The 14,191-nt window shown below is 32.5% G+C and overlaps 1 protein-coding gene across 2 annotated transcripts in view; it reads right to left on the minus strand.

Annotated features, from left to right (window-relative positions):
* Positions 1 to 14,191, minus strand: part of LOC125063976 (glutamate receptor-interacting protein 1) — a 308,367-nt gene that overhangs the window by 66,320 nt on the left and 227,856 nt on the right. The window lies entirely within an intron of this gene.

Here is a 14,191-nt window from a genome sequence, read left to right on the forward strand (position 1 = left end):
TCGAAAATTATAGATGAAATAGCATCTAATATATAACAAAATTAAAATATTATTGTTATTAACTATATATATATTAATATGTGATTAAAAAATATTAGATTTTTTTATGGCATAGGTAGGTGGGCTACCTGTTGTAAATGGTCATTACAGCTTTTTGACATTGGGCCTGATCCAAGATATTAGGTCCCTTGTGCCTGTAGTTATACTGGCTCACTTACCCTTAAATCACAACAATATTAGAATCGCTGCTTGGTGATAAAATATGTGGGGGGAAGTGGTACCTACACAGATGGCCGAACCACCAAGTAACTAACCCTTTTCAAGTGTGATGGAGGAGTTGGATATTAGGCATAGTTTAAGTTTATACAGAGAAACAGTGCAGAAAACTAAAATGTGTTTCAAAACAGTTTGCTATATAAAAAAAAACATTCACAGTTTAAGTTCATACTGCTAATGACAACTCACGTCATATCAAACTTAAAAATCTATATATATAAGAGGCAGTTCTCTGGGTTTTTTATCTCAATAAAAACAAGGTTTCAGCTGAGCCTTGTTTTATCGATAATACGAACCAATGTATCTTACATGACTATTAATAATTACGATCGAATTTCGACCATTAGGCGATCACTAGTACTAATTATTACACATTATAACCGAACTTGGGAACTTATATTGGGCACGTATAATTAGTTGGTGAAGTACGTGTTACGCTAAATAAAATACGTCGTAATAACAAAATTAAACAAAGGGAGAAGTACAGAAAAGTAAGAAGTACAGAAGTGTAAATTACAGCCTGTTATGGAAAAAAGGTTAATCACACTTTAAATTATCCGTATAATATATTTAAATAAAATATTATTAATTAAATTTTTGGCCGATTTTTGTCATTCGGAAAAACGTGAATGTTACCAGTCTATGAAATAGGATGGTAATTGGTACATCTGGTAATTCTTAAAAAAAAATTGTATTATATTGTTGCGATCGGGCAAATGGGTCAACTGATGTTAAGTTGTCAGTACCGCCCACAGACCAATGCGCCAATGCGCTACCAACCTTGGGAGCTAAGATGTCATGTCAAAGTAGTGGCAGGACTTTTAAAATCTGTCATGTCATAAGTTTATCTTTCGCTCGTGTGTCACTGTGACTTCAATTGCGTATATTTTTCTTGTCATTTTTTATGAAGTATTTTGGCATTGTTTCCTGATATCTGTTGTTTGCTAATCTAACTAACATCCATTGCTCTAAGCTTTACGATTTACCTTGTCTTTTCCCTCGGACCACCAAATTCGCATGCTTTGCAACTGGATGATATATGAAGTGTACATAATAAAGATAATATTCTTGGTGCGAAAATTCGAAATATTTTCACTTTAAGATTTATTGTAGTCTGTATAAACATATCTGAACAATTTCCCTTTAAACTATACTTCAAAGACAGATTCATATTAAATATTAGTGTTTCATAGCTCTAAATATCGATATTTTTTGTGTAAAGAAAATATACAGAGCAAGGGAACACTATTACCTTAATAATACATAATAGTTCTTTTTCCTATATCCACTTTAGGCCAAGATTGTATACCGACTAGTCGATTCCACGATCTCATTTGCCGGACAAGCGTCAAACAGGGCAAATGGCACCTTATGATAAGTTGTCTCGTCTCTCTGTTGACTTTGATGGACTGCCAACCATTTCATCTGAGATAAGTCACTTGTATAGATTATTTTATTGACTCATTTACCATTTGTACCAGAATGTAATCAAAATAATTATTATATATTTGGCAGTAAAATGGTGACAGTTGGTATATTTCTATACTTATATATAGTTTGTGGCTTGTGGGAGAAGAATTGAGGGTAGGGATCCTTAGGTTATGCTGTCGTTACCAGAAATACGGATTTGAACCAACTGTTTACTTATAGTATAATTCAGATTTAATCTTTAGCTAAAAATCTTACACGCTAATTATTTTCGTAACCTTATTTTTCAGATCAAACGTTAAAAACAATAAATTCAGACGTCTACCACAAAGTAATCTCGAACAAACAAGTCAATACTACGTCATCCGTACCTGAACTAACTTAGCCAAAAGTCTTTAAATTCGAAAATTTCATAACTTAGACGTTGATATATACTACTCTCGTATCTTGGTCAAGGCGATTGATCTTCGAGAAGACTTTTCGAAAATATAAATTAACCTTCTCTGTCATGTGATTGACACTTCCAAATAAGTTACTTAGAACGGAAATTAAATTACATCTATATAATATAGCAACTCCGGCAAACTATACATGACAATATTTTTACGTTAAAATTTGCTTATTGAAATAAAAATTGTCAAATTATTGTTTTATTAACAGTATTTAAAACGGGATATTTACCATGTTTTTCGTTTTTATTTGGTGGTGCTCGATATTTCGACATTATCTACGAATGTCTTGTGGTAATGGTAACCAGTGTTTACGCAGCAAACGTACGAGAAAGGAGGTAGTCCGATATGGACACTTCTAATGCCGTCAACATCTACCCGCAAACGTCAGTCTCGTGAACAAGACCATGTTAATTTAAAATCTTATATTGTTATATTAATCTACATGTTTAATTATTACAAGCAATCACTATCCCAGTTACTGGCAGTCCCAGTGCAATTTATTTTTTTATTATAAATTTTACACGCAATCATACGAAGTATGCGTGTGATTAAACTTATCGTGTATATACAATTATTTTTATTACGCAATAATTCTAACCCTCCAATCCCTGTAGGGACGTGCAGACAAAAATGTTGAATGTTGTTGTGGCATCTGTGTTTCCTGAACGATACAATCTGAATATCTGGAAGCATAGTGTTACTAGGCATCTTCGAGGCTATATCAGTACTTGGGCAGTGGTGAATACTTACAGTCCATCTTCCTACATGATCGTAATCAAGTGACTTGTATCGCTCTTGACTGGCCGTAACTGCCCGTGGCTGACACCGACTCCAAAACTAACAATAATTGTTACCAGATTATACTATCGTAAATCAACTTTTAAGTATTCTAATATTTTTTATTTCATTTTACTTAGGAGAACTCTTAAAATATATGTTGATCATTGTTTGTTCAAATAGGATGAAACTTAGTACAGAAACGTACGTAAGTAACGTAAGTGAACACTGAAAAAGGATTTTCTAAGATTCATGTAAAGAGTTGTCTTAGATTTTCGCGATTGTTACACATTGAAATAAAACTAGTTTTTTAACGGATTTAATCGCGTATATTAATTATTTTAACATCCCGACGTTTCGAGCACTTTGCAGTGTTCGTGGTCACGGGCAGACTAAGGTGACATTTGTCGGTAAGATTAGAGGCAAATAATTCTTTAGCTTTTCTTGACATCCTTATTATCAGGAATCCTGACAATACATTAAGTCACACAGTTTATAGGAAAACCACACACACCAATAAATACCTCAATGGTGACTCGCACCACCACCCTAGTCAGTTAGCTACCGTTGGCAAATCTTTGTTTCAGAGAGCCCACCATCTCTGCGATGCTGAACACCTAGAGGACGAGCTACTTCAGGTTAAGCTTGCACTCCACCAGAACAAGCTGCCCGTGCCTCGCCAGCATCGCAGAAGCCGTATCAAGCCACCCACAGTTGAGCGACAACCTGCATTTCTACCATATATGAAGGGAGTTACAGATAGGATTGGCAATATCTTGAAGCGAGCTTCGATTAAAACCATTTACAAGCCTCATAAGAAAGTGAGCCATTTCTTGAGACCTATCAAGAGTAATATCCCTTTACAAACTGCGGGAGTATATAAACTCGAATGTGAGTGTGGTTTATCTTACATAGGTCAAACAAAGAGAAGTATCGGTACTAGGGTCAAGGAACATATAGGAGATGTCAAAAATAGGCGTTCTTCAAAGTCTGCAGTCTGTGAACATGCTCTGGATAAACCTAACCATTTTATTCGATTTGATAAACCACAGATCCTCGCTAGAGAACACAGATTCATTCCTAGAATGATACGCGAGGCTATTGAAATTCAAAAACATCCGAACTTCAATAGAGAAGATGGTTGGAGACTTTCTAACACTTGGGATCCACTTATTAAAAATTTAAAATCCCAAATCCAACAGACTGCAAGACCTAAAGATACAGTTAGTGCCTTCTGCGTGCAACCGGAACGCTACTCAAGATATCAATTAAGAAATCGTTGGCGGTAGTTGTAAATAATATTTCTTTTGTAATTCGAACAGACAAATGTCACCTTAGTCTGCCCGTGACCACGAACACTGCAAAGTGCTCGAAACGTCGGGATGTTAAAATAAAAAATAATTAATATACGCGATTAAATCCGTTAAAAAACTAGTTTTATTTCATGTAAAGAGGTTCGGGGATGAAAGTAAGTATGGAAATTCTTCATTTCTCATGCTAGAAATATGTATTAATAGGTTAATTTTAAATTGTTAAAGACAGTTGTAAAAGCTCTTTTGAAAATTAATCACTTAAGAGGGGGAAACTTAGGATGAAGTTTGCCTGAAGTTCATAATTTTTGAAAGTTATTAACGATATATGGAAATCGGTATTAAGGCTTATGAGAAAAAGATTGAAGTATATAGAATAAAATTTGGGATTGAAGTTTGAACGGAAGACGGCCATTTTAGATGGTAATAATATGGATAATTATGGACGCAGTGAAGATAACCAAAAATAAGTCTTGTACTTAAAAAATAATTGGGCTTCGAATAATGTTTTACCCATGGGATATCCCTTCAGCTACACGGATAAACATTACAAAAAGTATAATTAATACTAAATAATATTTTCTGATGTTTCACGATCGTGTTTTGCGTTATTCGAATAAGTTATTATAGAATAGTTTTACTGCATTAGTTTCTGTATCCATTTTTATTTGATAAATATTTTAGTGATAAAAAAAAATAAGTAAGGAATGTCTTAAAAGAGATTTTGTCACCGAATTCTCTATTATGTCGTCGTACTAAGGACAAAATTAACGAGTGTTCTGCAAAGCCTAGTGAAAGCCTTCGAGGTGTTTTATACAACTCCACTAAGGACAGCTGTCTGTTACTAAATCCATTGATTAAGGACAGTACTAAGGTTTCGGTGTTTTGATGTTCTACTAGAATTTACTTTGTAAAAATTGATATAACTCAATATCATTAAAGTATTTTTTTATTTAGATTTAAATCAAAGGTACTCGTTTTTCGGGATTTGAAAGAAACATTTGTAAAATAAACCTTTTTTTTATTTGCATCGTATATTGTAAATGAGTATTTATTTGCTTGGCTTTACGTGATGGTAGGTAGGGCTTTGTGCTAGCCAGTTTGACTCATCAGATATATTAGTATTGTTATGTTCGGGTTTGTATGGTGAGTGAGCCAGTGTAACTTCAGGCATAAGGTACATAGCACTGTATAATGTTTGGCGGTTGAATATAATAGGATGAGGTACCTACCCAGGCTTTCACAAAGCCCTACCAAAATTATACCATTTTATACAAGTAGTAGCATATTTAGTATATGAAATTGAAAACGGTATCAGCAATACCTTTGAGTTATATACATTATAATATGTTGTTAAAGCTTTTTCAATAGTGTCATTGAAAATATTCAGAAAAGCTATTCCGCAAAAATATCACTATTTCAGTTTATTTAGAAAATATTCATGAAATAAATTCGCTATATATTCAGGTCAACATTTTTGGAAATACTTTATTCGTGCAATATATTTTTATAACATTAAAATAGTAAGTGTATTAAAATAACAAATAAGTCATTTTAGTACATAATGTACAGCTTATTCGTTTTGTTTTTATGTAATATTAAAAATACTTTTCTTTTTATATTTCTAATCTCACTGTTAAATAACCCTATAATTATTTATAAATATGAAATATGTATATAATATGAGATATAATAATCTTCTATGTATACATATAATAAAATTGGAATGTCTGTTTTTAATTTTAAAATAACCGCTTTTACTAATGCATATGTATATGTACACACAGTACTCATACCAAATTACCTTTTTCAATTTTTATCTATCTGTCTGTTTGTTCTGGCTAATCTCTGGAACGGCTAGACCGATTTTGACGGGACTTTCACTGGCAGATAGCTGAAGTAATGAGGAGTAACTTAGGCTATAATAATAACTTTTTTGTTAAATTCAAACGCGCATGAAGTCGCGGGCACAGCTCACTCTTATATAATTATCCATACAATTTGAACTAATAACAAAATATTATGAGATGGTATTCGATTTAATACACATTTCGTCTATCTATTACTAAAATTAAATTCTACTTAATATTCAATTTTATCTGAAAATTAACATTTTTCTAAGGATGTAAATTTAAATCGCGTGTGTAGGATAAGACATCACAATTACTTTATACATTATACACAATTACTTTGCTTACCGTAAATTCATATTTCATAGTATTTGTCAATGAATGGGCTATATAACGCAATACGTAGCATTATTAGCATTAGCAGCCCGTAAATGTCCCACTGCTGGGATAAAGGCCTCCTCTCCTTTGAGGAGAAGGTTTGGAGCATATTCCACCACGCTGCTCCAATGCGGGTTGGCGGAATACAAATGTGGCTGAATTTCGTTGAAATTAGACACATGCAGGTTTCCTCACGATGTTTTCCTCCACCGCCGAGCACGAGATGAATTATAAACACAAATTAAGCACTTGAAATTTCAGTGGTGCCTGCCTGGGTTTGAACCCGAAATCATCGGTTAAGATGCACGCGTTTTAACCACTGGGCCATCTCAATACGTCCTTAAATATAATAATAAATAAAAGAACATTAAACTGCATCATTATTTATATAAAAAATAAAATAAGAAAATATTAATTTAATTACAAATGAAACATTTAAATTGTATAACATATACTTCTTCTCAGTTACACATATATTTAAGAGTTCAAAACAACTTTGTAGTAAAATTCTAAAAATAAATTACCAGCAAACGGGTTTATTAATAAATATATTATCGTGTGACACGATATAAAAATAATCAGAAAAACTAACTAAAAGTTCATAACTATCCATAAGTAATCTATCAGAGTCAATATATGTTAGTTACTAAAATTGACATGCAGTTTAACCCGCATTAAAGTATTAAGCATGTATATTTAATACTCTATATTATGATAAGTAAGTCTTTACTAAGAGTTTGTTGGTAGAATTAACGTTTATGGTTTCTGCTCCCCTATGAAGCGAAGTTATATAACAGCTTAACCTTCCTCAATAAACGGGTTATATTATAATAATATATTCCACCAAATCTTACATACAGTATCTGAAATTAGTGCTGTTAGATTTACAAGACGAACCAGGATTATCCAGTGGTAGAATACGTGGATCTCAACGTGTGTATTTACCAATTGGAATTAGAGTAGCTTTGTGGAATAATTAACAAATCTTCTCCTCGAAAAGATCAGCAGAGATCTTTGTCAATCAATTGACTATTGACAAAATATTAAATTTAAACCAAAAATAATAAGTCGTTATTTATTTAACTTTATCAATCATACAGTTTCTCTATCTTTATTATACGAAAATATAGATAGGTATCAAGATCTGTTATAATATGATTTAACCGCAAATGCTCGAGACAACGTCTACCGTATAACTAAGCTGATACCAGCTTCGTCATAATTGCATTAGTTAAGTCACTTTCCACACAATAGTGTTGTAGATAACAAATATCGAGTTTCAGATTGTTGAATGCAAATTTTCGGTGCCGATTTTCAATACGAGTTTACGTGAATTACATGAAGCTGGTAAGATATCCCGAATCATATAAATAATGCATAAGTTATTTTTGGAAACAAATGTTTTTAACACTTCTCTTCAATATATATATATATATATGATATTGGACGGCTTCGTTTTTCAATTGACTAGAATAAATGAAGCTGCAGGCCTTGAAATCCTGGTTTCAAAGGCGGGTATACGCACCAACGGCCTAAATTTTGGAAGTTGCACTCCCATATTATATTTCGGAAATTGCGTAAAGCCATTAGTCCTGAATTATTCGTGGTCGTTTAAGATCTGCCAATCCACTGGATCATCGATGAGATTATCAAAAATAAATAACTTAATATCAGACGATTACCTCGTATTATAATATTATTTTGCAAATACGTATTCATTTGAATATTGTAGATATGTTCCCTCACGAAGGCGCGTGCTTCCACTTTAAATTATCGGCGAGCAATAGTGTGAGTGATTCTCGTACTTATTAGAATTCTTAGTGTGCGTGAGATGACTAATGTCAGAATAAAGACAGCAAAAATATAAATCAGATGATAATTGTTAATAAACGCCGATAAATTATCGTAAAAGTGTGAGTGAGTGCCTCTGTGTGTTAAAAGATCAATATTGGTATAATCACAACCAACATTGTTTGCTGAGAAAGATTTTGGGTCTTTAAAAAGTTTTTTTTCCATTTGCTGTCTATTAAAATATAAACTTTAGGCCGATTCTGATTCAAACGTAGTCGTTGACCCAGATAGGAAGTATGAGTCAAGATCTCTCGTTCTTTTGAAGTTACCTCCTCTAACTACACTCCAACTAACTAATTATGTTCAGAGCGTTTAATGAGCTCATTTTAGTTTAAAGAATCAGACTTTTAATACTAGGTGGGTATTATAAATCTTTGTGTTTTTTTTAAACTTCTATATATTGTTGAAAGTTTGTTAAAATTAACAGTATTATATTTACGTGAAAACAATCATCACTCGTTGCATGTTTTCATTGACTAATGGATATAAACTTACATTGCCAGGCAGTAATATTATTGTATTCCGGTTTGAAGAATGAGTGTGGCCAGTATCATTACAGGACATAACATCTCAATTCTCAAGGAATAGTTTATATTTGTCACAATGCCATTTACCATTATGTAACCTATTTTTTACTTAGCCTACCTACTTTAAATAAAAATGAAAACTTTACAGAAATACATAATAAATTGTCTATACTACGTAAATCTCCCATTGCTGAGATAAGGCTTAATGGTAGGGATTTTTACAAGTCCGCCTGGGTAGGTACCACTCATCCAACGTACAGCCGCCAAACAGCAATTGTTGTTATTTGGTTTGAAGGGTGTGACTACAGGTACAGGGGACCTTGGCTGGCGGTGCCTTACAGTATTTAAAAAGGCCTCCTCTCAGTTTCAGAGGAATTTTAGGATTTTTTTCAACCATGCTAATTGGTGTGCATCCAACACTTTCACTAGATAAACTAAAAATACTAATTATACATATAAAAATTTCGTAACAGATTTGAACCAAAGATCTGATCCACGTGTTCTTTCCACTGGGTCATATAGTTTCCCAAAGTAGAGTGAACATTTTTGTCGCGTAAGAATACAATTTTAAAATGTGTTATTTGTGTATCGAAATCACGTCCTCAGAGGGATGTTTGTTCAACAGATCCATTGCGAACATATATCGCAGTTTCAATACGTTAAAAATTCGATTCACACTTTATATCCATTACGATTTTTCAATACATCTATAAGTCGAATTTAAGATTGTATTTTTCATTTGTTTTATTTCAAATACTTTGTTTTGTTCATTGGATAGAATTTTGTCGTTTATGTATTTTTAATAAAAATCTAACAGCGATTGACTGATACGGAAACCGGTAGGTATATGTGAGTCTAGAAGGTTAAAACGCGTGCATCTTAACCGATGATTTCGGGTTCAAGCCCAGGCAGGCACCACTGAAATTTCATGTGCTTAATTTGTGTTTATAATTCATCTCGTGCTCGGCGGTGAAGGAAAACATCGTGAGGAAACCTGCATGTGTCTAATTTCAACGAAATTCTGCCACATGTGTATTCCGCCAACCCGCATTGGAGCAGCGTGGTGGAATATGCTCCAAACCTTCTCCTCAAAGGGAGAGGAGGCCTTTATCCCTGCAGTGGGACATTTACGGGCTGCTAATGCTTAGAAGGTTATAAAATTCCTACAAATTATAGGTGAACAAAAAAAATGTGAAGAAAAATTTATATCGAAATTCAATATTTTATTATTATGAGTTACGTGGTAGTGCCTATAGCACTTAGTCGGGTCAGTTAAACTAAATATATATTTTAGTTAAGTTCAAGTTATTTAGTTTAAGTTCTGGATTAGCCGCGTCGAAATCCCCAATGGGCCTTACAGAGAAAATTATATACGTCTTGTTGATATAAACACATTATATAACAATAAACCGTGTTTTGGTTTGAAGAATGAGCAAACTAGTGTAATTATGAACACCAGGGACATCTACATCCCTTAAAATAGGGATTAAAACAAATGAATTACTATAATGTGACTAGTTTCATTTCAGGTCTTATATAATGCGTTACTCAATCAACTTCCTGAATGAAACTACATCTTACCGAAGGAATGAACGACATCAGCCTTAAAGTGATCCTTTTTTTAATTTATAACATGTAAAAGTGGAGTAACATCCTGTTGAAGTCCCATTGGACTAAAGCCTCTTTTCCTATTGAGAAGAAGTTTAGGGAGCTTAATCTACCACGTGCTTTTGCAGACGCGCCGCCGCCGTGTCAATACTTTTTGAGAACGCTTTTGCTAGTTAAAAAAAATATAAGTTTATTGGTTTTTAAGAATCTGAAGCGTAAAGATTTAATTGTAGTTTTAAGAATATTTCTGTCATTAATCATATTTTGTTACTCTATATATGTATATACATACTCGTAAGTAGATGCAAGTGCTTTGCATAGAATATTAACAATAGTAACAATATATATAACAAATTCACATCTCTTCAACTTTTATTTCTGTTATAACGCTTTAATAATTGTCCTCTTGGAGCAAATATTACACAAATATTGGAACAATTTGACTGTTATAAAAAAGGCGAAGTAAATTAAATTCCTTCTATCTGATAGCAGTCATCCACGCGGGTCATATTTCAAAGCCCTCGTGTGTAATTTACACGTTGGAATATAAAAACAGAATAATTTTGAACGTTTGCGTATTATGTTTGTAATTGTAATAAAAAATATATGACTGTATTGAAAGGTGTTGTCATGCAGAACACAAAGCATTTAGGGGTGGCTTAATTTAAAGAGCACACAACAAATAATTACGTGATTATAAACGCCAATAAATTATGACACAAAAATATGATACATTAGAAAAATATATATAGATATTTTATTGGCAATATCAGGATTATTCGAGATATGTGGGCGTTATATTACGATTTTATATGAATGATCCACAAATTTAGTTAGTTTTTAATTAAACAAATCAATTACACAGAAATATTCACAATAGTCAACGATATCGATTCATTAATAAATCATTTACAATAACACACATCAATCACTGAATCTATTACAAAAGAATAAAGATAATGTTGGAAATTAGCGATTCGTCGCAAATGTGGTGCGCGGGAAATCTTGAATGTAACTGTTGATTCAAGATGGCTGCCACGCTACCATCGACGCGACGCTTCACTAGAGCGCCGTTCAACTCCCATTGAAACTCTTTTCCAACCAGTATGAATAAACAAGATGGCGGACCATACGCCGTCATATATATTAATGCAAATCGCAAATATTACAAAAAGAGGTTACTTATATATCCATATGAGGTTCCAAATTAAGTATGACTATAATTAAATATTCTTATTATATTAAAACTCTTTTTACCGAAACCACATGTTTCGCACTTTACAAAGAGTGAAACTCATTACACTTTATCATTATTATTTATCTTCCACTATCATTATATTTATATAACCTGTGCTAAGTATATATCATATTTGTGATTGTTTGATGTTTATGTGAGAACTGGTATTTTGTTTTATTAGTTTTACTCTGAGTGTTACACTCTAACAAGAGTGTAACAGTGTTTATTATTATTACAAAGATGGATATGACACATAGTTTTGTCAAGACTTTACAGCGAAATTTCTAAGCCAAAATATTGTTAGGAACGCAAAATTCTTTACGAATACCCGGCCTCACTTGGCTAAAATAAATAAACAAACTAAACAAATACGGTTTATCCTTTACTTTTCATATAACATATAACTTTTTCATCATAAATATATAATTTATTGTGGATAAGTTTCCATCGTATATACCGTACCCTGCACGAAATTGTTATTTGGAATACACTTTCTGAACGCACCCGTAAACGTCAAACATGGCCACCCGTTGAACTGTCATGTCATTGAATTTTATGGATTTAATATCGAAACATCTCGATTATTCGAATTTTGCGGATATATGTCGTCCAGTAGAAAAACATTATTTTTTAACGATCTATAATTATGGATAGGTTTTATCGGGTCTATCGTAGACGTGCACGAAATTATCATTATATATATATCAATATAAATGGCATTAATTAATCTTAATTGTTAAATAATTACAAGCATTAGGTAATCTTCATTAAGCAAACATGTACTCATAATTACACCATGAAATCTGTTTGTCGGTAATTATTGCCTTTGAAATATTAACTCGTACATCAAATATATGATATTAGCATGTAATTATAACCACATATATATTACATATTAAATAAGGATATTACATAATAAGTTATTACTAACGAGACGTTATAAAATTAATATTAACCCAATTAAGATGTAGATTACAAATGTCTTTATATTATTTTGAGGTCCGCAATATTATATTTTGTTTACTTATAAAAACACACACACACACACATTGGCGTAGTATGTTAATAATTATTTTCGTGAAAATTTATATAATTTCGCATATAAGGTATAATATTTATATGATTTATTAATAATTAATAGCTTAATACAAAATAATAAAATAGTGTCTCAATATAAGGAAAATAAATTCCAGTATAGCAAAAGAAAAGGCAATTATTTTTATGTTGAACTGCAAACATAAACATTAAAAAAAATATATGACGGCGCATGATGCGCCATCTTGTTTATTTATACTGGTTGGAAAAGAGTGTCAATGGGAGTTGAACGGCGCTCTAGTGAAGCGTCGCGTCGATGGTAGCGGGGCGGCCATCTTGGATCGACGGTTACATTCAAGATTTCCCGCGCACCACATATGCGACGAATCGCTAATTTCCGACATTATCTTTATTCTTTTGTAATAGATTCAGTGATTTATGTGTGTTTGTTTATAAAATTTATTAACGATTCCATATTGATGACTATAATATATCTGTGTAATTGATTTGATCAATTAAAAGCTTACTGAATTTGTGGATCGTTCCAATATAAAATCGTTAGAATATATGGCGCACTTATCTTGAATAATCCTAATATTGCCAATAAAATGTCTTTATATAAGTAAAAAAGGCATAGCTGTCAAAAACAAAAATATTCTTTATTCAAATAGACTCATACAAGCACTAATAAATCGTCATGCTCCAATGTCGACGGACGATTAGAATCAAATGTAAAGCTATCATCGATTCAGAGAGTACATACCGAGAAGAACATTCAAGAAACCCAATATTTACTCTTCCACGATTGCTCTCAATGTTATACCAATATATCAAATGTAAAATTGTATGATATATAATATTCTTATTTTGTTTTGACAACCTCGTTTCTCGTTAAGCATTTGTTCTTTCAGACGAGTTCCTCGAAACTCTGCAATTTTTAATCCAATTTCGTGGTGGCAAGTTACACAAGTGATCTGATAGTGTTTCTCTCATTGTTTCTCACTCTTATAAACACCTGATAACTCTTTATAAAATAGAAATGAAACAAGTACATTATATTTACTTGGTGGAAGGGCTTTGTTCAATCCCATCTGGGTGCTATTCGTCAGATATTCTACCGCTAAACAGTAATTCTTACAATTTTTGTATTCTAGTGAAGAAGAAGGGCGAGTGAGCTAGTGTAACTACGGGCTCAAGGGACATGACATCTTTGTTATCAAGGTTTGTGGTGTATTGGCGTTGTAAGAAATGCTTAAAATTTCTGACAGTGCCAGTGTCTATGGATGGTGGTAACCACTCACCATCAGATGGACCATTTCCCCGTCTGACGTCCCCTGCCTAATCTCCAATTTGAATAAGATAAAGTTTCTACTGAAAATAAAACTGATTATACAATTTTTTCGTATAATTTATACTTATACGCAAATGATAGCTAAAATATATATCACACTAAGTATCAATC

The sequence above is a fragment of the Vanessa atalanta genome, chromosome 5, assembly GCF_905147765.1.
Source record: "Vanessa atalanta chromosome 5, ilVanAtal1.2, whole genome shotgun sequence".
In the NCBI taxonomy this organism is placed as follows: Eukaryota; Metazoa; Arthropoda; class Insecta; order Lepidoptera; family Nymphalidae; genus Vanessa; species Vanessa atalanta.